This window comes from Cantharellus anzutake, assembly GCF_015039405.1.
Source record: "Cantharellus anzutake strain C23 chromosome Unknown EI90scaffold_24, whole genome shotgun sequence".
NCBI lineage: Eukaryota > Fungi > Basidiomycota > Agaricomycetes > Cantharellales > Hydnaceae > Cantharellus > Cantharellus anzutake.
In genome coordinates, this window is record NW_024066974.1 from 755653 (window position 1) to 778364 (window position 22712).

The following is a 22712-nucleotide window of genomic DNA, read 5'->3' on the forward strand; positions in this document are numbered from 1 at the left end:
GAAGGGAGAGTTGTCAGGTCCGAAGGTGAGTATCAGAGCAGACGGGAGAAGTGTAGGAGGATGATGGAAGGGTGGAGGTGTTTGTGAGGAGGGAGCAGAGGAGTGGGAGGAGGAGTGGGAGGAGGAGTAGTAGGAGGGTGGCGAGAGGGGTGGTGTTTGGTCCGAAGTGGGTATCAGAGCAGATGGAGATAGGACAGGAGAGTGACAGAGGAGTAGAGGTGGCATGGGAGGTGAAAGGAGGTGTGGTGCCAGGACCGAAGGTGAATATCGGAACGGACAGCGGTAGGGTAGGACTCCAGAGGTGGTGAAGGAGGAGGTCTGGGAGTCGGGTCGGGATCGGGTATGCACGGATATGACAGTCTCTGTTGGAATTTGTACATGTGGTCTTTGTTTTTAGGGAAACCTCAAAGTTGGACATACTGGGAATCGAACTCCAGTCTTCTGGATCATGAACTCAGCATGCACTGCCAACACACCATATGCCCTGTTAGGCTGAGGTGGTTATTTCAACAGTCTCAGTGTCTTTGATATGTAGTATAGTGTTTGATCTAAATGTTAAGCACTGTCTTGTTGTGTTAGTCTTGTGGTAGGAGGCATTCATGGGGGATCTTCCCTCTGTTTTCCTTTTCATTTTCAAATGCTCCAGGAGCTCCCAGAAGCTTCTCACACTGTCAGAGACTGTCAAGAACATGCAAGGAGGGCAGTGTCCCTGGAAGGAGGCCGGAGGTAGAGAATGAGTGGAGGGACCGCAGCCTCAGTGACTTGGAGAGGAGCGCTGTGCCTATGTTCGGTAATGCTTAGGAGTCTGGTCCTTAACTTCAGAACAGGAGGGCACAAACTCTGGGGGGTAGTCTAGTCGTCGATTTTGCACTGAGGTGCCATCAACTACAGTACAGGACTTATATACATAATAGAAGACAAATGGGAACAAAGGGGAAAACCCAAGGGGGACTTACCCACTTGCCAGGTCAGCAAGCTCGTGAGAGAATTGCCTTATCAGGCATTGTGGAGTGGGTAGGTGAAGGGTGGAATTAGCGACAGCTACTAGAAGTGGGAAAACCTTTGCAGAGTGGGCAGAGGTCCTAGGAGGTCCGTAGTAATATTGGGTAGATGTAAATATTAATAATTGTGTAGGATGAGGATAAGAGGTACTGGAGAAGGTACCAGAGATCGGAGGTGGAGGTGAACTGGAGATGAACTGGAGGGTATAGCAGAGGTGCGAGGGGAGGATGGACTGGAGGTGGACTGGAGGCATGGCGGAGTAGAGCGGAGGTGAGGCGGAGTTGTTATGGATATGACAGAGACCAGATCCAGGATGAGAGATGATGTCCCCATGACAGAGGGCTTCAGCCTCTGTCATATCCATACATACTCGATCCCAAACCGACTCCCGGACCTCCATCTTCACCACCTCCAGAGTCCTACCCTACTGCCATCCGTTCCGATGTTCACCTTCGGTCCTGACACCACACCTGACACCACACCACCCCTCATCCCTCATGACACCTCCACCCTTCCATCCTTCTCCTACTGTCAGGGCACGCCCCGCCTGACCCTCGCTCCGCTCCCCTGCTCCGCACCGCTTCTCTCTCTTCCCCCTCTTCCTTTCTCCTTTCCCCCTTTCTTTCTTTCTTTCTTTCTTTCTCACATGGACCACCTTTCCCGCTGCCCAATGTATCACCGGTGCGCATGCCCATTTCCCCTCCTGTATCTCACTGTTCCTATATCGCCGCCATCGCCGCTGCACTTGCCCCGCACCCACAGCGGGCCCTCTCGGGATCTCCCGCGGAGGCACCCGGAGAGCTGTGGCTGTGTGCAAGGGTAACGTGGTGCGCCCCACGTGACCGATCCCGCATGTATATAATAACAGCTGGAGTGGGAACCGAAGAAGTAGCCTTCTTCTCACATTCCCACTTCAGGCAAGTAGTGTAGCCTTCCCTTTTAATAATAACTCACATTCCCACTTCAGACTAAGTGGTCGGGGATGCTCACCCTGCGACGAGATCGCCGCTACACACAGCCGCTACTCGTCCCACCAAGTCCCACACGCCAGGACCTCGCCGCTTTCGGAGCTGTCCCTGACACCTACCCTATCTCTGTTTGCTCCAATACTCATCTCGGACTGAACATCACTCCTCTCACTCCTCCTACTCCTCCTCATGACACCTCCACCCTTCCGTCACCCTCCTACCCTTCTCCCATCCACTCCGATACTCACCTCTGGACCTGACACCCCCCCTCTGACCCTCTTCTGCCAACCCTCTGCCAAGTTACGACCTCCCGCTGCTGTCCCGTACCCTGTACTCGGACACCGCTCATACCTTCGCTCCGAGACCCCATCATAGTTCCTACCTCGGACTTTGACTCCACCTCGGCTTTAGTCCATTGCATTGGTGACCTCATACTACGTAAACACCATTGCCAATATTCCTTGGACTTTCAACCCCACCTCTGTAACCTCCGTAAGTGTCAGAGTCTGGAATGTTGTCGGAGACTGGATTATTGTTGGAGTCGGACAAACTGTCAGAAGATGGATGGAAGACGGTTTGGGTTTCTGTCTGAGTTGAGGTCGGAGGTGATGCAGAGGTCTGTTGGAGCGCACATGCAGATATGCAGGCGGAAATATGCGGCACATCCGGAAGCGCTGTTCAAGGTTAGCAGGGTGGGATCGCGGCCTCAGCGACTCAGGTGGGGCGCTGTGCCCTGAGCTTGACATTTGGGGGGGGGTCCCATATTTACGGATTGATACTCACAGCGGACTTCAAACAAGATGTGGGTCGAGCGGACCTGTAGGAGGAGTGCGGACTCCGCGAGCACGGACTCAAAGGGGGGGAAGCCCCCTTTGCAGTAGGAGAGACTCAGACCAGACAGGGGGGGTACTCTAGTTGATTTCAGACTAAGGCCCCCGAAAGTACTTACAGGATATAAATAGGCAGGAGGGAAACACAGAAGGACCGGTCAGTCCGGCACGGAAATAAGTGGGGATTGTCAAACTGAATGAAGGACAAGAGCCTGGGAAATGGGAGGCAATGAACTAAACAAAAGCGGATCAAGTGCCAATATTGACAGGTAATAAGAAGTGCATCAGCACATGGATCAAGTGCCAATATTGGCAAGTTAAGCAAATTGTCAGGGACGCGTCCGGGGTAGAGGGGGCCCGGGTGAGACGCCCGACACTGGAAGTCTCGTGGGGTGTAGAGCGGGCGTGCGTACTGGCGGGCCCGGCTCAGGAGGCAGTCCCTGGCCACTCAGACTGAAGTGGGAAAGGGTGAGAAGAAGGCTACTTCTTTGGTTCCCACTTCAGGTATGTTTATATACATGCGGCTTAGGTCACATGACGGGTGCCACGTCATCCTCGCATACAGCCGTAGTCACCCGGGTGTCCCTGTGGGGATCCCGAGGGCGTCCGCTGTGAACGCGCGAGCTGGAGATAGCGGGGGTCGCCCGAGGTGCCCGGGCTGGGCATGTCGTGAGCGCGCTGCGGGTGGGTCAATGGTACATTGATACAAGGAAAGGTCGTCCGTGTAGAATAAAGAGAAGATAAAGAGAAGGTGAAATAAGTAAAGAGGGAGTGGAATGGAGAAAGAAGGAAAGGAAGAAGAGGGGGGAGGAGGTAGGGGAAGGCTGGGTGGCGGGGTACCGGGTGAAGTGGGGCTGGGTGGGGCCGGGTCAGGCAGGTGTGCCCTGACACAAATGAATGGATGAACAATATAGGCACTCGGCAAGGAATGAATGGTATGCTGCCAAGTGACAAGATGGCCAGAGAAAAGCGGAGGTCAGCGCACGGCGCCAATACAAGTCCACAAATAAGCGGGGTCGGTGAGGTGCCGACACAAGTCCGCAAAGGGACATGGAAATCAGTGTGGTGCTGACAAGTCCGCAACAGAGGGTGGTCCATCAGTGCTGTCAAAAACAAGGGCAGCATGATGGCCAGCAAGGTCAGAGGGGAGTGTTGGCCTGACCACAGGGTGTGGAGGGCAACCAGGAGTGGCAGAGGTCCAGAGGGTGTGGAGGTGGGCAGAGGTACAGATGCGGGTGGAGGTCTGGATGCAGGCAGAAGTCCAGATGCAGGTGGAGGTCTGGATGCAGTGCATGGTTGATAGGGCAGGGGGCCAGACATCGGATTGGGGGCTGGTTAGATTGGGTTTCAGGTCGGCGGATTCGCCTATCGGCATCGATTCGCCGCTGACAGAGCCCCGGGATTTGTTGGTCATGACAGTAAGCTCTGTAACCCCTGAGCTCCATGGATCATCTTCAGCACTTTCGCTGCTTGTAATGTATCTTTTGTGTTTTCCCCTCATCCCTATTTGGACTGCTGCTTCTTCCCATTCTAGCCAGTTAGTCATCATCCCCACTTCACCGCACCCTCCTGCCCCTCTGGGCTTCGCCCTTCCTATCTCCTTTCGGATGTACCACAGGTTCTGCCCTATGACCTTCGGTACTGCTCCGCTTCCACCATCCCTTTGTTCCTGTTTGGATGCCTTCATTCCAATTCGGACCCCCTTTGTTTTCCCTTGTGCTTTCACCCTCTCCATTATATACTGGCGCTTGTACATACTCATTTTAGTCTCTTAGTCTAAAATCGACCTGAAATGCCCCCTAGAGACTTCCTGCTCACTGCCTATGAAATTAAGGACCAAATGGACAAACAGCAATGGCACAGCACTCCGCTTGAGTCGCTGAGGCCAAGGTCCCTCCTTGCTAAGTCTCCGGTTCCCCTCTGGAATCGTCTGCCCTTGCCCAGTTCTAGCAGCCTCAGCGACTTATCCCAGGAGCGCTGTGCCTAGTAACATGTCCATGCCCTAATTTACTGACTGGCAAGGAACTCTAGAAGAGGGGGAAACTCTAGTTGATTTTATCATTAAGGTGTAACCTATCTACAAGTTATGTATATATAGTTACATAGAGGGTGGGCCTGTGAATGGTGGAGCAAAGCTAATGGAGTTACAGGTTAGCTGACTGAATATTACCAACAAGTTGGGTTACGGGGTTAGTGGAGTGACAGGCTATAACCCAGAAACAGAAAGGAGGGATCAGCCCAAAGGTAGACTTGCAGGGAAGGCAACTGAGTTGCCTGGTGGAAGCAGGGGTGCACTTGCAGATGTTAGAGCTGTCCAGAGACCTTTGGGGTTCCATACTTAGGGAGGTGTAGGTAATATATTGAATTGAGGGGGTGGTGACCATCAGGGGAGTCGGAGGGGATTGCAGAATCCAGAGGCTCCAAGGTTAGTGAGGAAGGAGCAGAGGCAATCCAGAAGGACTGGAGGTGATGGAAGGTGATGGCTGTGTGTCACAGCCATGCATTCCGGCCCATTCCTGGCCCATCCCGATGCCACCCAAGCCCATTCCCACTATGCGAGCATGAGCATGAGCCCCAACCTCAGCCAAGGGGTGTCGGTTTCTTGAATCCTGTACCTCATGTCCAATTTTAGGAATTGGTGCATATGAGAGCACCCTCCCCCCCATTTAATTCAATCAGTATTTGCCGTTATGCCGATTACCATGGCAAGCATCACCCAATTAGGCCTTCATCTGAATTCCAGGTCACTGATTTTGAGGCAGAGGGACTCAAAGCAGTCTGGAATGGCCATCATACAGCAAACAGAGCAGAGATGAGATGGAGGAAACAACTTCTGGCTCATTTTAACCTCTCAGATGCACATAGCTCACAAGTTGTGCTAAGGTCCATGATTCTAATGGAGTCCTCTGTTGTATGATGGTCCCTACTGATCAATTAGAACTTCAAGATCTACAGACCTTGAGGCACAGTCTAAATTGTCTCAATGGGTACCCAAAGAGGATGTCGAAAATATGGTCCCAAATGACATGCAACCCTCCCCCAATCCTGACTCCCCCACTCTGAACAATAGCCTTCCTCCACCTTTGACACCTGCTAATTCCCTGAATGCCCCTGCTTCACAAATTACTGTGGAAGAAATCGCAACCATTGTTCAATGTCATGGGACTGGTTGTGAAAGAGTTTGGGTTTGTACATCTGTCATGTACCTTCAAAGTATCTTTAACATTCTCCTTAGTTTCACCGAGCATGTCAAGGGCTCAGCTCATACATTCCTCCTGGATGGAGTTGTGGGTCACATGAGATTGTTTGCACCAATAAGTGCATAAAAAAGCATTGAATTCTCTTAGTTAGACTCATAAATGTAGCATATGAATTGATCTAAAATGGTATCCGAAAATAAGATTGGACAGCAGTTGTGCCACCCCCCCCTCCAACCTGGGGTTCGGCAATGGCCGAATCGACACCCCTTGACCTCAGCCCTATCCTCCTGTCAGGGACCGACCTGGGGTCAAGAGTGCCCGGGTATATTGCTCAGGGCTGAGGGTCCAGTAGGTATGATGCGGGTGTGTGTAACAACAGGCCCGAAGCAGATAAGGGTCCCTGGCCACTCAGGCTAAAGTGGGAAATGTGTTATTGTTATTATCAAGGGAAATGTAGGCTACTTGCCTAAAGTGGGAAATGTGAGAAGAAGGTTGCTTCTCAGTTCCCACTTAGGCTGTGTTTATATACATGTGGTTGAAGGCCACGTGGGAAGTGCCATGTCATCTAAGCACACAGCCACACCCATCCGGGTACCTCTGTAAGAGGTCCTAGGAGCGTCTGGTGTGCGGGAGGTCGTCTGGTGTGTCCGGGTCCGGGCGTGTTACACTGCGGCCGAGTCAATGGTACATTGATACAAAGGAAGTCGTCCGTGTGATAAGAGAGAAAAGAGAAGAGAAAAGAGAGGGAAGAGGGGGGAGGTCGGGAGGAGCAGATGGTGGGGCACCGGGTCAGGTGGGGCTGGGTCAGGCGGGTGTGCCCTGACACCTCCCTGAGGACTCCCTGCTCCCCTGCTTGCCCCTAGGCTCCCCTACACTTGGCCGACTCCCCTGCTGCTGCACCAACCTCCCCACCCTGAGTCTGCCTCCAGCACCACACCCAGTGTGACTCCTCTACCCCACCCACTTGGCCCCTACAGGGCCGCTACCATTCCCATGCCCGACTCCGGCCCAACTCCGAGTCCAGCACCACTACGATACCATCACCGCTATCGCGGCCCTACGCTCCTTCCTTTATTTATCTGTTATTGTTTGTTTTGACCCTCGGTCATTGCCAGCCACTATGCAGCCAACCCCGCCCCTTATTCATGTTTGCTTCCGGACCCTTCGGCCTTCAGCCTGGGTCCGCTTCCATTCATTCTTCCTCCCTATATATATATCCTGTATGATACTTTATTGTACCTTAGCTCTAATATCGATTTGACCATGACCCCCAAGTCCTGACCCCAGCAAGGCAACCCCGGTGAGTCTGAAATGAGGGCCAAGAGACAGCTAGGGGGCACAGTGCTCCTTTAGAGTCGCTGAGGCCAAATGCCCTACCCTTGGGCCTTGTTTGCAGCATCATGGCCATCACAGCCTATAGCAGCCCACAATGGCGACCCTCGGTGCCAACCCTGGACCAGTGTCTAGCACTGTGGATGGATATGACATCACCCCTATACACTTTGAAGCATTTAAGTTGTATTTACTGGATATGTTTGTGCACAAAGCAATGCCCTCCTGGGAGTGCCCTGGAGTACCTGGCCAACTCCAGAGGAAATGAGCTGTTCCTGGACTGGCCAATCTCCTCCTGATTCTCCCAATGCTCTCCATACTCTGGAGCACTCAGGAGCATAACAATATTTTACTGATGTAAGTTCAACTACAATTGACTGAGCATAACACGCTAGCTGTTAGAGACCAGATCAAGATGAAGGAATTGTCTCCGTGCCATGCCCTAATTTACTTACTGGCAACGAGAACTAAAGGGGGATCAACTCTAGTTGATTTTATCACTGAGGTGTAACCTATGTACAAGTTAAGTATATATAGTTACAGTGAGAGCGGGCCCATGAATGGCAGGGCTGAGCAGAGCGGAGCTAATGGGGTTAAACATTAGCTGACTGAATATTACCAACAAGTCAGGTTATGGGGTTAGCGGAATGGCAGGCGATAACCCAGAAACGGAAAGGAGGGATAGACCCAAAGGAGGGCTTGCAGGGCAAGCAAGTGAATTGCCCAGCAGAGGCAGGAGTGCGCTAGCGGACATCGGAGCTGTCCGGAAGCCTTTGGGGCTCCGTACTTAGGGAGGTGTAGGTAATATATTGAAAAGAGGGGGTGGTGACCATTGAGGAAGGTGGAGGTGATTGCAGAATATGGGAGCTCCAAGGTTAGTGAAGAAGGAGCAGAGGTGGTCCAAAAGGATTGGAGGCAGTGGAGGTTGATGGCCGTGGATGGATATGACACTAGCATAAATCACTAACATCCTAATACCTGTGTTGTTCAGCGTTTTCTGTTGGAATAACCATCAGGGATGGAGTAACCTCCCTGGCATAACAGGTGAGTAGTGTATGGATGCACACTAGAGGTCCTGGGTTCGATACCAGGCTTGTCCATTTTATGTCATTTGTCCAGTCACCTGGTTTACATCAGTTGAATTCATGACATAAGTCTATAGCACTAGCAACATGAATTTCTTCATTTTCACTATTGCCCATCAGTCATTCTTCCTTGTACACGAGTATGCAGTGACCCTTCCTCATCAGAGGTGCAACACTGCATGCCCCACCAACTTGACCGGACCCCAGGTCCAACTAGCTCAAGGTCTCCTCACATGTGTTAGTGTGCCCCAATTCCACCAAGATTATTTCCTGGGGATTCCCTATGCTCAGCCTTGACCACCGAAAGTGAATCCAAGTCACAGAATAGATGCCACCGCTTATGGAAAAGCATGTTTGCAACTGGTTAGCCTTTTTCCCCCTTGTTTCCTTCCACAAACTCTTGCAGACAATAATGGAATAGGAGCTATTGTGCATAACTCAGTCTCGTAATGGAGAACTAATGTATTAAGATATTTCACCTATCATGTGTAACTGTAACATGAAAATACAATGAGTTATGCACAAACACAGATAGGAGGGAAATGGTATCACTTCAGTCTCGTAATGGAGAACTGAGGGAGGGAGAAAAATTACAGCATCCAGCATAACTTATACGACTGGCACCAATATCACTTAAAGCGATTGCCAGCATCAACTGGCAAAATAAGACAAAAGGAAAATTGGGAGCACGTGGTATCATGACTCTGAAACAAAAGGGATATAGTCATTGTTAGTGTCATGGCTGTGCATTCTGGCCTGTTCCTGGCCCATCCCAATGCCACCCGAGCCCATTCCCACTGCATGAGCATGAGCACAAGCCCCAACCCTCAACCCTATTCTCCTTGAGGACTCCCCACTCACTCCCCACTTGCCCATGGTTCCCCAATGCTAGACCAACTCCCCCACTGCCACACCAACCTCCCCACCCTGAGTCCACCTCTGGCACCACGCCAAGCACAACTCCTCTACTCTGCCCACTTGGCCCTCACCAGGCCACTATCATCCCTGCACCAGACTCCGGTCCAACTCCGAGTCCAGCACCACTACGACACCATCGCCACTATCACAGCCCTACACTCCTTCCTTTATTTATCTGTTATTGTTTGCTTTGACCCTCGGTCATTGCTGGCTGATATGCGGCCAACCCCGCTCCTTATTCATGTTTGCTTCCGGACCCTTCGGCCTTCGGCCCGGGTCCGCTTCCATTCATTCATTCCTCCTATATATATCCTGTATACTACATTATAGTACTTTAGCTCTAATATCGATTTGACCATGACCTCTCAAGTCCTGACCCCAACAAGGCAACCCCAGTGAGTCCGAAATGAGGGCCAAGTGTCAGGGACGTGTCCGGGGTCGAGAGGGCCCGGGGGTAATGTCCGGCACTGAGGCCGTTGCGGGGTGTGGAGCGGGCGTGCGTACTGGCGGGCCCGATCCGGGACAGTGGTCCCTGGCCACTCAGGCTGAAGTGGAGAATGTGTTATTATTATTAAAGGGGAAAACTATACTACTTACCTGAAGTGGAGAATGTGAGAAGAAGGTTACTTCTTCGGTTCCCACTTCAGGTACATTTATGTACATGCGGCTTGAGTCACATGACAGGTGCCATGTCATCCTCGGAGGCAGCCGCAGGCATCCGGGTGTCCCCGTGGGGGATCCCGAGAGCGTCCGCTGCATGCGCGCATGCTGGGCACAGCGGGAAGCCGTCTGGGGTGTGTGGGCCAGATGGGTCAATAGTACATCGATACAAAGGAAGGTGGTCCATGTAGATAGAAAGAAATAAACAGGAAGAGGAAGATGAGAAGAATGAAATAAAGAAAGGGGAAGGAAGAGGGAAAAGAAAGGGGAGGAGAGGGAGGAAGGAGGGGGGAGGGGGATAGACAGCGGGGAGCGGGTGTGGTGTGGCTGGGTGGGTCCGGGTGGACCCGGGTCAGGCGGGTGTGCCCTGACACCAAGAGACAGCTAGGGGGCACAGCGCTCCTTTAGAGTCGCTGAGGCCAAATGCCCTACCCTCGGGCCTTGTTTGCGGCATCGCAGCCATTGTGGCCTATAGTGGCCTGCAATGGTGACCCTCAGTGCTGACCCCGGACCAGTGTCTAACAGTTAGCCATGATGATATTAAGTTAAAGAAAAAACTCCCCAATCCTCACTGCAGCTCGGCTGTTGTCAATGAGCATTGATATTCCAACACACCCACTCAACAATCATGACCATTGATAATTCCCATACCTTTGGTGAACTTGTCATGTTTAGCCAGTGCAAGTCCTTTAGTAAGAACATTGGCCACCTGATCAGCTGTCAGGATGTAATCGAGCTCTATGTCTCCATTGTCAACACATTCTTGAATGAAATGTTGTCTGATGCAAATGTGTTTAGTCTGCACCCCACCTCCACTTATACCCATTGTATTGGCTAGCTCATTCCATTTAATTACCTTTGCCAATATTCCGGAGTTTAACTTCCAAGTTTGGACTTTCTGGACTTACTTCGGACCTTGCAACTATTGCATTGTCCCATTCAATTCCGCTATACTCCCTCATTCCTATTTGGGCTGCTGCTTCCTTTCTATTCAGTCAGCTGGCCATTCCCCACTCCCATCCTCCTTCCTTCCTCCTTGGTGTCAGGGCACACCCTGCCTGACCTGGTGCTGCACCCGGCACCGCCCTGCCCTACTCCACTCCCCCACTACCACTCCTCATTCCTCCTCTCCCTTTTTCTTCTTTGTCTCTATTTCTATTCCACGGTTGACTTCCCTTTTCTCTATGTATCATTACACACCTAATGCCACTCCCCTGATCGCTGGACCCGCCACACGCACTCCCGCCTACAGAGTGGCACACCTTCGGGATCTCCTGCAGAGACACCCAGAGAGGTCCAGCTGTGTGCGGAGATGACGTGGCTCCCCCACGTGACCCTGACTGCATGTATATAATAGCACCTGGGGTGGGAACAGAAGAAGCAGCCTTCTTCTCAACTTCCCACTTCAGGTAAGTACTGTAGCTTCTCCCCTTTAATGATAATTCAACTTCCCACTTCAGACTAAGTGGTCGGGGATGCTCACCCCACAACGGGACCACCACTACACATAGCCGACATCTGTCCCATTGAGTCCCTCGCACCAGGACCTCGCCACTTTTGGAGCTGTCCCTGACAGGAATTAGGAGAGGGCATGTTGAGGTCAGATGAATGGGAGAAGCAGGGAGAGCTAGTTCTGTACAGAGGAAAGGTATACATCCCAAAGGACCCACAGCTCCACCACAACCTGGTGCGGCTACACCATAATGCACAGGTGATGGGGCACCCGGGGCGGTGGAAAACCCTAGAACTCGTCTCCCATGACTACTGGTGGCCATGGATGGTGGAGCGGTATGTCCATGGTGTCAGGAACGTGTCAGAAGCGTATCCGGGTGACCCGTGAGGCACGCGAGGTCGTCTGGGCTCGTAAGGTCGGAGGGGCGGGACTTTAGCTTCAGCGACTCGGGTGGAGCGCTGCGCTTCATTCTTACGTTGGTGTCCCAATTTCAGACAGAAGCCTTACGATGAGGATAAGAGTTTAGAGGGGGAATCCAAGTCGATATACAAACTGAGGTACATCCGGTGTAACCTACACACATTATAAACACAAGTAACTAAATGAGAGTGGCCCGGAAGGAGTGGCGGATCAAGCGCGATATTAATGAATGAAGAAAGGAACAAATAATCAATATCAGCAAACTTGGTCAACAAAAGGCAAGCAAGGAACAATAGGAGGAACAATAGTCCGCAAGCGGACAAAAGAGAAAAGGCCATCCGGCCGTCTAGCAAGCCGTCCGGCTGGGGGCGGACAACAATGAAGTTGGAAGGTACGCGCGCGAGGGAGGAAGTGCAGATGAGGGTGACGGGTGGACGGATGGGTGGACGGATGATGATGATAGCGGGAGGGATGGGCCAAGTGGCACTAGGACGCGTAGAGGGAAGTGTCGGATATGTCGGGTCGTGACAGTATCCCCTTCTTAGGGCCGACGCCCCTGGAGGCCCAATTGGTGCACATGGGAATCGTTCGGCCAATTCCGAATTTTGAATCTGCGTGTGAAAACAAACGTCCTTTGATCAAGTCCAGTCATTACCCAGCACACTTACTCAATACCCCGCCCTCATGTCCAAGAATCTCGAACTATGCAACATCGCATCCTGGGAGGAGGAAGACATCCAGGAGGCGACGGACGACGAGCCTGCCATGATGCAGGCGAAGCTGAATGAGCGGGTGAGGCGCAAGGCGGTCAAAAAGGTGGCCGAGGCAGCTAGGCGGGCGGTTGAGGAAAAGAAAAGGCATGAGGAAGAGGAGGCCAGGGAGTGGGAGGCAGAGGCGAAGTGCCAACAGGCGCAGGCGGCTGGGTCGTCCAAAGGCAAGGTGAGTAGCCAGTATCTTTCAAACACTTACTGCCATGCGATCCCTGAGGCTAACACAAGTATTTTTTTTTTTTTGTTTTTTAGCGCAAGGCCTCAGTCGACCCGCCACAGGCTGCAAGGGAAAAGCCCCCTTGTGGTCGTTGCATCAAGTCCCAGCTGGTCTGCGAGCAGGGCAGGTACCAGGTGTGCACGAACTGCACGCGCGCCAGGGCCCAATGCGACCTGGTCACGATTCGAGTGGGGACCGCGACGCCCTCACAGCAAAAGAAACCGCGGGTGATCTCACCCAGGGTGCCAGTACACGCGTCTGAGGATGGGGGTGATGATACGGAGGACGAAGAGGATGATTGGGACGAGGATGGGGGTGATGTGGAGAAGTGGGGTGAGGCGATCGTTGACGCCCTCAAGGAGCTGACTGACGCTGTGAGGCAGTTGCCCAGCAAGGTCGCCAAGATTATGCGGGAGGAGAGGTCAAGGAAGAAGAAGGAGAAGTCGGAGGGTGGGGGAGCGGGTGACCCGCCCACGTATACTTCCCGTGGTGTGGGCGCGTCGCCCTGAAATCTCTATTTTTTTTTTTTTCATTTTTTGTATATACCTCCAATGTGCCATACCCTAATCAACATGGCCAGTTGACACGCGAGTACTCTAAGAAAAGTGAGGGCCCAGCTTGTCAGGATAAAGCGCATGGAAGTCAGAAACCAAGTCAGAGGCATGGCCAAGCTCCGTGGCCGGCAACCAAGAAGTCTCCTCGTCCGTCCCATCATACCCGAGCCAACGTACCAGGTACAGTAACTTACAGTTACGACGCCTACGATCCAACTTTGAATCTAGTATTTCAGCAATCTCATACTCAGGTTCACCGTCAATCTCAACGGGCGGAGGCGGAGGTTGTACGCGGTTGGGGTGGTGTTGGGGACGGCCGGTTCGAGTTGGGACACATGAAAGACTGGGTGCACAGCTCTCATAGTCTCAGGGAGGTGGATGGTGCGGGAATGGGTTCCTGGCGCGGCGATGATCTCAAAGGGCCCGAGGTTCTTTTCTGAGAGTTTCTTCGAGGGTCGGGTGGATCTAAAATACTTAGCCTTAACAAAGACCATAGTACCAACCTCAAAGTCGGGTGCGGGTGAATGCCTAGCGTCCACAGGGCCCTGATAACGCCGTTGCGCTGAGGACATTTCCTCATGTAGGAACTGATGTAAGGAATCGAGATCAACCGAGTACTCTTGGGCGCGTACTGAAGTCAGATCTCGTTCTGGATGGACGGAGAGGGTTGGATGGTATCCCTTGTTGGCAAAGAACGGAGAGATGCCAGTAGTAGCATTGGGGGCATTGTTGTACACGAACTCAGCCAAGGGCAATAACTCAGCCCAATTGTCCTGCTGGTAGTTGCAATACACCCGAAGATACTGTTCTAACGTCTGGTTCATCCGCTCGGTCTGGCCATCCCCTTCTGGGTGATAACCCGAAGTGAAGTGAAGGCGGATGTCAAGAGCCTTACCTAGAGAGCGGAAGAAATGGGATACAAACTCGGATCCTCGATCCGAAGTGATGTGAGAGGGTACGCCATGTTTCGAGAATACATGGAGGAGGAACAGCTTGGCGAGGCCGGGCGCATCAATGGTATCGTGCGTAGGAATAAAGACACACTGCTTAGAAAGACGGTCAACGACTACCAGGATGGCCGTGAAGCCAGAGGACGGGGGAAGCTGTTCAATGAAGTCCATGGATATCGAGTTCCACAGGCGACCGGGGACAGGGAGTTGTTTCAGCAAGCCATAGGGCTTGTGACGGGGAACCTTGGCACGGGCACAGGCAGTACAGGACGAAACATAGTCCTTGATGAATGAATGGATACCCGGCCAAGTATACTCTCGACGGACCAGATCCAATGTGCGGTTCTGACCAAAGTGTCCGGAGAGTGGATGGTCGTGCTTGTATCTCAAGATCCTGAGACGAAGATCGTTTGCGTCCGGTACGTAGATACGCTTGTCAAGCCTTAATAGGCCGTCCGCGTCTAAGGACCAACGAGAGTCTGCAGGGATAGGACCAGAGAGATATTCAGCAACAGAGGAGTCGGATGGCAGGGCGGTAATGGTGTCCTTGTGGATAGCTTCGACGTCAACCATAGAGCTGGCCCGAAGGACTGGAGTGGCTAGACAAGTGGCTTGTAGGGAGGCCGAGAGTTGTTCAGTGGTGAAGACAGGGCGAAAATTCTGCGGATTGACGTGGGCATAGTCCCTATCCCCTTCTTTGGGGTAGACATCCCAGCGTCTAGTCAACGCATCAGGCTTCGCACCAAGTCTTCCCGGACGAAAACGGACAACCATGTTAAACTGCAAGAGAAACTCTGACCAGCGCGCCTGCCTGCAGGTCAAGAGTTTGGTAGTGGTGAAATATTCCAAGTTCTTGTGATCCGTGACAACGTCAATAGGAGTGCCAGAACCTTCAAGATAGTGTTGCCAAGAGCGGAAAGCTTCAAAGATAGCTAGGAGCTCCTTATCATGGGTATCGTAGTTGAGTTCGGGCGCTGTCAGCGTTCTCAAGTGAAAAGCAACCGGGCGAATCTCATCATCCTCACAACGGATGGAGAGAATACCTGAGATTGCATAGTCGGACGTGTCAGTTTCAACTATTAGCGGACGATCGGGTACCCAGTGAGTAAGGATGGGGGCGGATGTGAAAGCTTCTTTGAGACGAAGGAAGGCGGAGCGACACTCATCAGAGAAGGACCAGGCCACATTTTTACGGGTGAGTCTGGTCAGCGGAAGAACTATACTGGAATAATCATGGATGAAACGGCGATAGAAGTTTGCAAATCCCAAGAAGGACTGGATGTCCTTGACCTTACAGGGCTCGGGCCAATCCTGAATGGATTGAATCTTCTCAGGCAACATGGACAAACCAGTCGGCGAAAGGATGTAGCCCAAATACTCCGTAGCGTCAGTTGAGAATTCACACTTCTGCGGATTGGCAAATAACCCATGCTTGCGTAGCCTACTCAGGACTTCCTGGACATGATCCTCATGCTGAGTCTCATCTTCCGAATAAACCAGGATATCATCCAAGTAGACCACCACGCGAGTGTCGAGAAGATCAGCAAAGATGGTATTGACAAAGCGCTGAAAGGCTGTGGGTGCGTTGGTCAGACTGAACGGCATGACGAGCCACTCGTAGGATCTGTAGCGCATGCGGAAGGAAGTCTTCCACTCATCGCCCGCTGCTATCCACACCAAATGGTATGCATGGTGGAGGTCGAGCTTGGTGTAGATCTTCGCACGGCTAGGAACATCTAGGAGATCAGAGATACGCGGCAGCGGATACCTATCTTTCTTTGTGATCTTGTTGAGGCCCCTGAAGTCCACACAAAGACGTAGAGAACCGTCTTTCTTGCGGACGAAGAGCACTGGCACAGCATGGGTTGAAGACGAAGGACGGATGAAACCGGACGCCAAGTGCTCGTCAAGGAATGTACGGAGAGCCTCAAGCTCAGACTGGGACAGGGAATATAGGGTGCCAAGGGGAGGATGGGAGCCTTCCTCCAACTCGATCTTCAGGTCATATTCACGGTGCGGCGCGAGAGTATTGGCTTTACTCTTACTGAAAACATCCGCAAACTCGTGATACGCCTTAGGAACAGTTGAGAGGTCGACGGGGTCAGAAGAGGTGGATGTCGAGCGCAACTCTGCTAAAGTGGACAGATTTTCCAGGCAGAAAGTGACGGACCCATTGAGTCGGGCAGTCCGGGCGAACACAGCCGGACTGACGATCTCGATGGTGATTGCCTGACGGATGGATGCACACTGTGGGTCGGAGGTCGGATTCCCTTGCGTTGGGACTGGGTCCACAACTACGGGAGGAGAGCTCAGGGTGGTTGGACTGGATTGCACAGACGTCCGGAAAGTTATACTGCTCGAGACCCAGTCAATCAACGGATTGTGTTGGGTGAGCCAGTCATGTCCTAGGACGATAGCGCAAGAGCCATCCAACGATGTGACATAGCATGTCGTCGGAGTAACCTCACCAGTGGCGAATCGGATGGGCAGATTGACGGCTTGGGTGATCATGGAGTTCATGGAGCCGTCAAATAGTCAGAGTTGCAGAGGCATGACAGGGTACATGGAGATGTGATGTTTATTGACAAAGGATGTATCTACAAATGTGTCAGAAGATCCTGAGTCAATAAGAGCGGAAAAGTTTCCAGACGGAAGAGAAGAAGGAAAGGACATATTTTTACAGGGTTCAGACCCCCCGGAAGAAGAAGACAGAGCAGAGCCGGGAGCATTCTCCCTTGAAGCGGAAAATAGATCAGAGCCGGGAGCACACTCCCTTGAAGTCGGAAATCGACCATCATCAGAACAAGGAGAAAAAGAGATCGGAACAGAAAGAGAATGGAGAGCGGATAGCCCAGACGCGTTCAAGCACAGGACTCTAGACGTACGAGGAGGGTCAGCGTGACCAACCGGTCGTACGGGGCCTGGAGGGTCACTATCTAGTTTTTTTCCTCGTCCGAATCCACCACAGAATCCGCGACATCCTCAGCCTGGGCTGCCCTAGCTTTGGCCGCACGGGAGGAGGACTTAGGACACTCTTTGGCCACATGCCCAGAGCGCCCACAGAAGAGGCAGAGGTTGTTCTCGAAGCGACGCTGGCATTCTTCTTTGGTGAGCTTGCCACTCTTGTCAAGCTTCAAGGACAGATCAGAGTCGGGTTGCTTTCCCTTGGACTTTTTAGGGTCCTTGGTAGAGCGATCAGCAGAGGTGGAGGGGTCGGACATGGTGTCAGGAGGGTTGGAGGACTTAGAGTACTTCAAGTTCTTGCCCGATTTCGCGTTCTGCTTGGAGGAGTCGGGTGAGGTAGCTCGATCTCTCGGATGGTGCGACAACTCGCCCTTGCGCTCCCAATATCGTCCATCGATATCTTGGGCAAGAGAGCGCATGTCATGCAACGAGCGTGGCTTACCATAACGAGTGATCTCATCCTTGATCCTATCCGGCAACCCATTATAGAAATGGTGCCTCAAGGCAACCTCACTGTATCCGGGTAACTGTGAAGCATTGCAATTAAACTCGACGACGTACTTGGCGATCCTGTGATTATCCGACATAGTCAGAGTACTCAGACGACACTCAGCATCACCAAAGGGGTCGTGCAGGCCGAAGTTCTCATCGAGTTCTCGGACGAAGAGTTCGTAGTCGTCCATCCAACATGGACGGCGACGCGGGTTACCATGTAGAAGTTCAGGCTCAAACCAACTCAGAGCGATCCCCTTGAGGAAGGACGTAGTGTAGATGACTTTCGTACGCTCGTTAACAAATGCTTGGGGGCGGTTCTGGAAGTTGAGTTCGCACTGAACAAGGAAAGTGCGGAGTTTCTGAGGGTCAGTACCATCAAACTGGTCAGGCTCACGAAGCTTCGTCCTACGACTGGGGTCTGGAGGTTGACGAGCGGCAGTGGTTGAGCGGGCCAGGGCGGCAATAGCGTCCGTCAACTGGGCCAACACATGGCTACCCGGGTCATCTGGCAGCTGATCCTCAGGCAGATCATCACCACCATCATCACCACCACCACCATCACCGTCACCACCACCACCGTTACCACGGTTGGGTGGCGCGTCTGGTGGGTCCAGAGGATTAGCGGGATCAGGACGTGGAGTAGGGTTACGAGAAGCTTCGGGGTCATAGTCATCAGCTTGGCTGTCCGGATCGACATCTCTCTCAACAGCAGCCGCCTCGTCATGGTCTTGAAATATGGAACGACGGAATCGACGGGAGGGTGCAGGAGTGGAGGAGGAAGTAGGGTCGTCACGGTCAGCCGTAAAGCTTTGGAATGGCGGACGTTCAGAAGGGTCTAGATCGTGTCTGTGCAAAAGTTCTTCAAGCGTCCCGAGACCTGGAAGCCTAGAAGAACCAGGTTCGGTGCGCGTCTGTGAACAGGTTTGATAAGCTCTAGACATAGTTCAGTGAAACAATGATAGAGCAAGGAAAAAACGTAAGAGCGATTTGAGTTCGTATATACTGTCAGGAACGTGTCAGAAGTGTATCCGGGTGACCCGTGAGGCGCGCGAGGTCATCCGGGCTCGTAAGGTCGGAGGGGCGGGACTTTAGCTTCAGTGACTCAGGTGGAGCACTGCACTTCGTTCTTACGTTGGTGTCCCAATTTCAGACAGAAGCCTTACGATGAGGATAAGAGTTTAGAGGGGGAATCCAAGTCGATATATGAACTGAGGTACATCCGGTGTAACCTACATGCATTATAAACACAAGTAACTAAATGAGAGTGGCCCGGAAGGAGTGGCGGATCAAGCGCGATATTTGTCAGGAACGTGTCAGAAGCGTATCTGGGTGACCTGCGAGGTGCGCGAAGTCGTCCAGGCTCGTAAGGTCGGAGGGGCGGGACTTTTAGCTTCAGCGACTCGGGTGGAGCGCTGCACTTCGTTCTTACGTTGGTGTCCCAATTTCAGACAGAAGCCTTACGATGAGGATAAGAGTTAGAGGGGGAATCCAAGTCGATATACGAACTGAGGTACATCCGGTGTAACCTACATGCATTATAAACACAAGTAACTAAATGAGAGCGGCCTGGAAGGAGTGGCGGATCAAGCGCAATATTAATGAATGAAGAAAGGAACAAATAATCAATATCGGCAAACTTGGTCAACAAAAGGCAAGCAAGGAACAATAGGAGGAACAATAGTCCGCAAGCGGACAAAAGAGAAAAGGCCATCCGGCCATCTAGCAAGCTGTCCGGCTGGGGGTGGACAACAATGAAGCGGGCAACCTAGGTTGGAAGGTACACGCGCGAGGGAGGAAGTGCGGATGAGGGTGACGGGTGGACGGATGGGTGGATGGATGATGATGATAGTGGGAGGGACGGGCCAAGTGGCACTAGGACGTGTAGAGGGAAGTGTCGGATATGTCAGGTCGTGACACACGGATGTGACACCTGCAACCATGTCAAATCCTTACCCTCCCGTAAAGTGGGGAAGCTCATCCTGAACAAGATCCCCACCTGCTGCTGGCAAGTGATTTCAGTGGACATGATTGGAGAGCTCCCCAAGTCGAAGGCCTACAACGCTGTCCTGGTTGTAGTGGATCGCCTATCCAAACGCATCCATGCAATCCCAACTGTGACAACGGTGGACTCAGCAGGGATCGCACAGCTCTTCCTCAAACATGTTTGGAAGCACCACAGTCTCCCTGAGGAAATCCTCAGTGACAGAGGGAGCACTTTTGTCTCACGATTCTCAAAAGAACTTGCAGACCTCCTCGGCGTTGTAATGGGTCTATCACCTAGACTCAAGGCGGGGAGGAGGGGGAGGGTGGTAGTGTGTGCAGGTGTGGTTCATGGAGCCGGGTTTTGGTCCTGGGCACCACTGAGTCTGCAAAAACCTCAAACAAACACTCACCTACGTCTCTTGGACGTCAAGGCTGAGTGTTATAATGTGAGGGGTCTTAGACGTGAGAAACTAGCTCAGAGGGGGCGTTAGGGTCGTGGATGGCGTCTTTGCCACTTGGATGTAACTTCTGCTTGTCCCTTCACGGGTCTATTCAGTACTCACTTGTTATGTACAAGCTGTTATCTAGTTTATATATGTTTGAAATGGAATGAATGGCATGGGGGAATGTAAACTGGCCGTTAGGCAACCGTAAATGATAAATATCCAATTGGGAACAAAGAAACAATAAAAGAAATATGAATGAATGGGGAAAATGTGACAACGGGTCCGAAATGGGAATTGTGAAGGTTAACTCCGCAACACTTCGCCGCAGCGCCCGCCTATCCTCCCGTCAGCAACCTCCTCGTCTCCAGCTTTCCAACGAACCCTCATTCATCCCAATTGGTGCAGTACTTCTTGAGATGTGGCCATTGACAGGTGCTGTCAAGACCACGTGAGGCTATACACCATGCTGAGCCATCTGAATATGGGGTTGCCATTCTGGGAAGTGCTCTGGGGGTAAAGGAGGAAGCACCAACAGGTAGAAAAATGGCTGGGTTGTATGTGTGGTTATGGAGATCTGGAGAGGGGGTGAAATTGGCGGTGTGGTTGGGTGTGGGAATTTGGCTTGGGGCTGTCGGGAATGATGGGGAAAATAAGGAAAAATATGGAGTGAGTGTATGGAGTGTTGGATAGTGATAGAATGAGTATCGGGAGCGTCAGCAGATATGTAGTGTGTGTTGGTGACCAAATTCCGCAGAATCCGACTTTTTGCGGTGCACAGAGTTGTCCCCACAACAGCGTCAAACTCACCCCCAGACAGATGGGCAGACGGAGAGAGTGAACCAAGAGGTAGAGGCCTACCTCTGGGTATTTGTCAACCATTGCCAAGACAACTGGACAGACTGGCTCCCACTAGTGGAGTTTGCCTATAATAACCATGTCCACTCTTCCACCCGCCAAACCCCCTTTGAGCTCGATACTGGCCAACACCCCAGGATGGGGATGGAGCCCACACACACATCCGAGGTAGAAGCTGCCGATGCCTTCTCATCAAGGATGATGAAGATGCAGGAGGAGGTGACGGTGGCACTAGAGCACATGGCAGACGAAATGGCCCACTACTACGACCAAAACTGCAAGGCAACCCCCACGTACCAAGAAGGCAACCGGGTCTGGCTCAGCACCCAGAATTACACTACTGACCGCCCAACCAAGAAGCTGGACCATAAATGGACCAGCCCCTTCACGATTGTTAAAGTCATCTCCCCTGCCGCCATCAAACTCCGGCTCACTGCCCAACAAAGAGGAATCCACCCAGTAGTATCCATGACGAACATCAGACCGCACCACCCTGATGAAATTACGGAACAACCCACTGACCCCTGCCTGGGCCCAGACCTCATAGATGGAGAAGAAGAGTATGAAGTCGAGAAAATCCTGGACTCTAAGTGGCTATGCTGAAAACTCCAGTACCTGGTAAAGTATACAGGCTGGCCGCACTCAGAAAATCAATGGCTAACACATGACCACCTGACCCACACCTCTGACCTAGTTGAGGAGTTCCATCGAACACACCCCCATGCCCCAGGGAGAGAAAAGGAGAACTGCCCAGCCACTTCAAGGCAAAGCAGCTTAAGGGGGGGGAGATGTCAGGGCACACCCCACCTGACCCGGCACTGCACCCAGTGCCACACCCGGCGCCGCCCTGCCCTACTCCACTCCCCCACTACCACTCCTCGTTCCTCCTCTCCCTTTTTCTTCTTTGTCTCTATTTCTATTCCACGGTCGACTTCCCTTTTCTCTATGTATCATTACACACCTAATGCCACTCCCCTGATCGCTGCACCCACCACGTGCACTCCTGCCTACAGAGTGGCACACCTTCAGGATCTCCCACAGAGACACCCAGAGAGGTCCAGCTGTGTGCAGAGACGACATGGCTCCCCCCATGTGACCCTAATAGCACCTGGGGTGGGAACAGAAGAAGCAGCCTTCTTCTCAACTTCCCACTTCAGACTAAGTGGTCGGGGATGCTCCCCCATGATGGGATCACTGCTACGCACAGCCAACATCTGTCCCATCAGGTCCCTCATGCCGGGGCTTCGCCGCTTTCAGGGCTGTCCCTAGCACTTGGGCCTTGGTCCTTCACTCCTCTTTTGGGAAACACCATTGAGTCAAACCCTTGACCCTTGGTGTTGTTCCCCCCCCCAGCTCCCTTTGTCTGCTTTCAGAGTACCCTTGCTCCTTTTGATTCTGGACCCCTCCTTATATACAATGTACATAGTAACTTGTAACTTCAGTCCAAAATCAACTTGATTTCCCCCTAAGAGACTTCCTTTCTGCTAGATCCGAAATTGGGGACACCTAGGACAACCAGAAATGGCACAGCACTCCACCTGAGTCACTGAGGCTGAGGTCCTTCCATGCTAAGTCTCCGATTCCATTCCGGAGTCGTCCAAATCCACCTG

The 22712-nt window shown here is 52.3% G+C and overlaps 1 non-coding gene across 1 annotated transcript; it reads right to left on the bottom strand.

The window, feature by feature from the left end:
- Positions 1–411: 411 nt before the first annotated feature.
- Positions 412–485, bottom strand: EI90DRAFT_t131. The gene has a single exon. It is a non-coding gene; the product is annotated as a tRNA-Met (tRNA).
- Between the last annotated feature and the right edge of the window lie 22227 nt (positions 486–22712).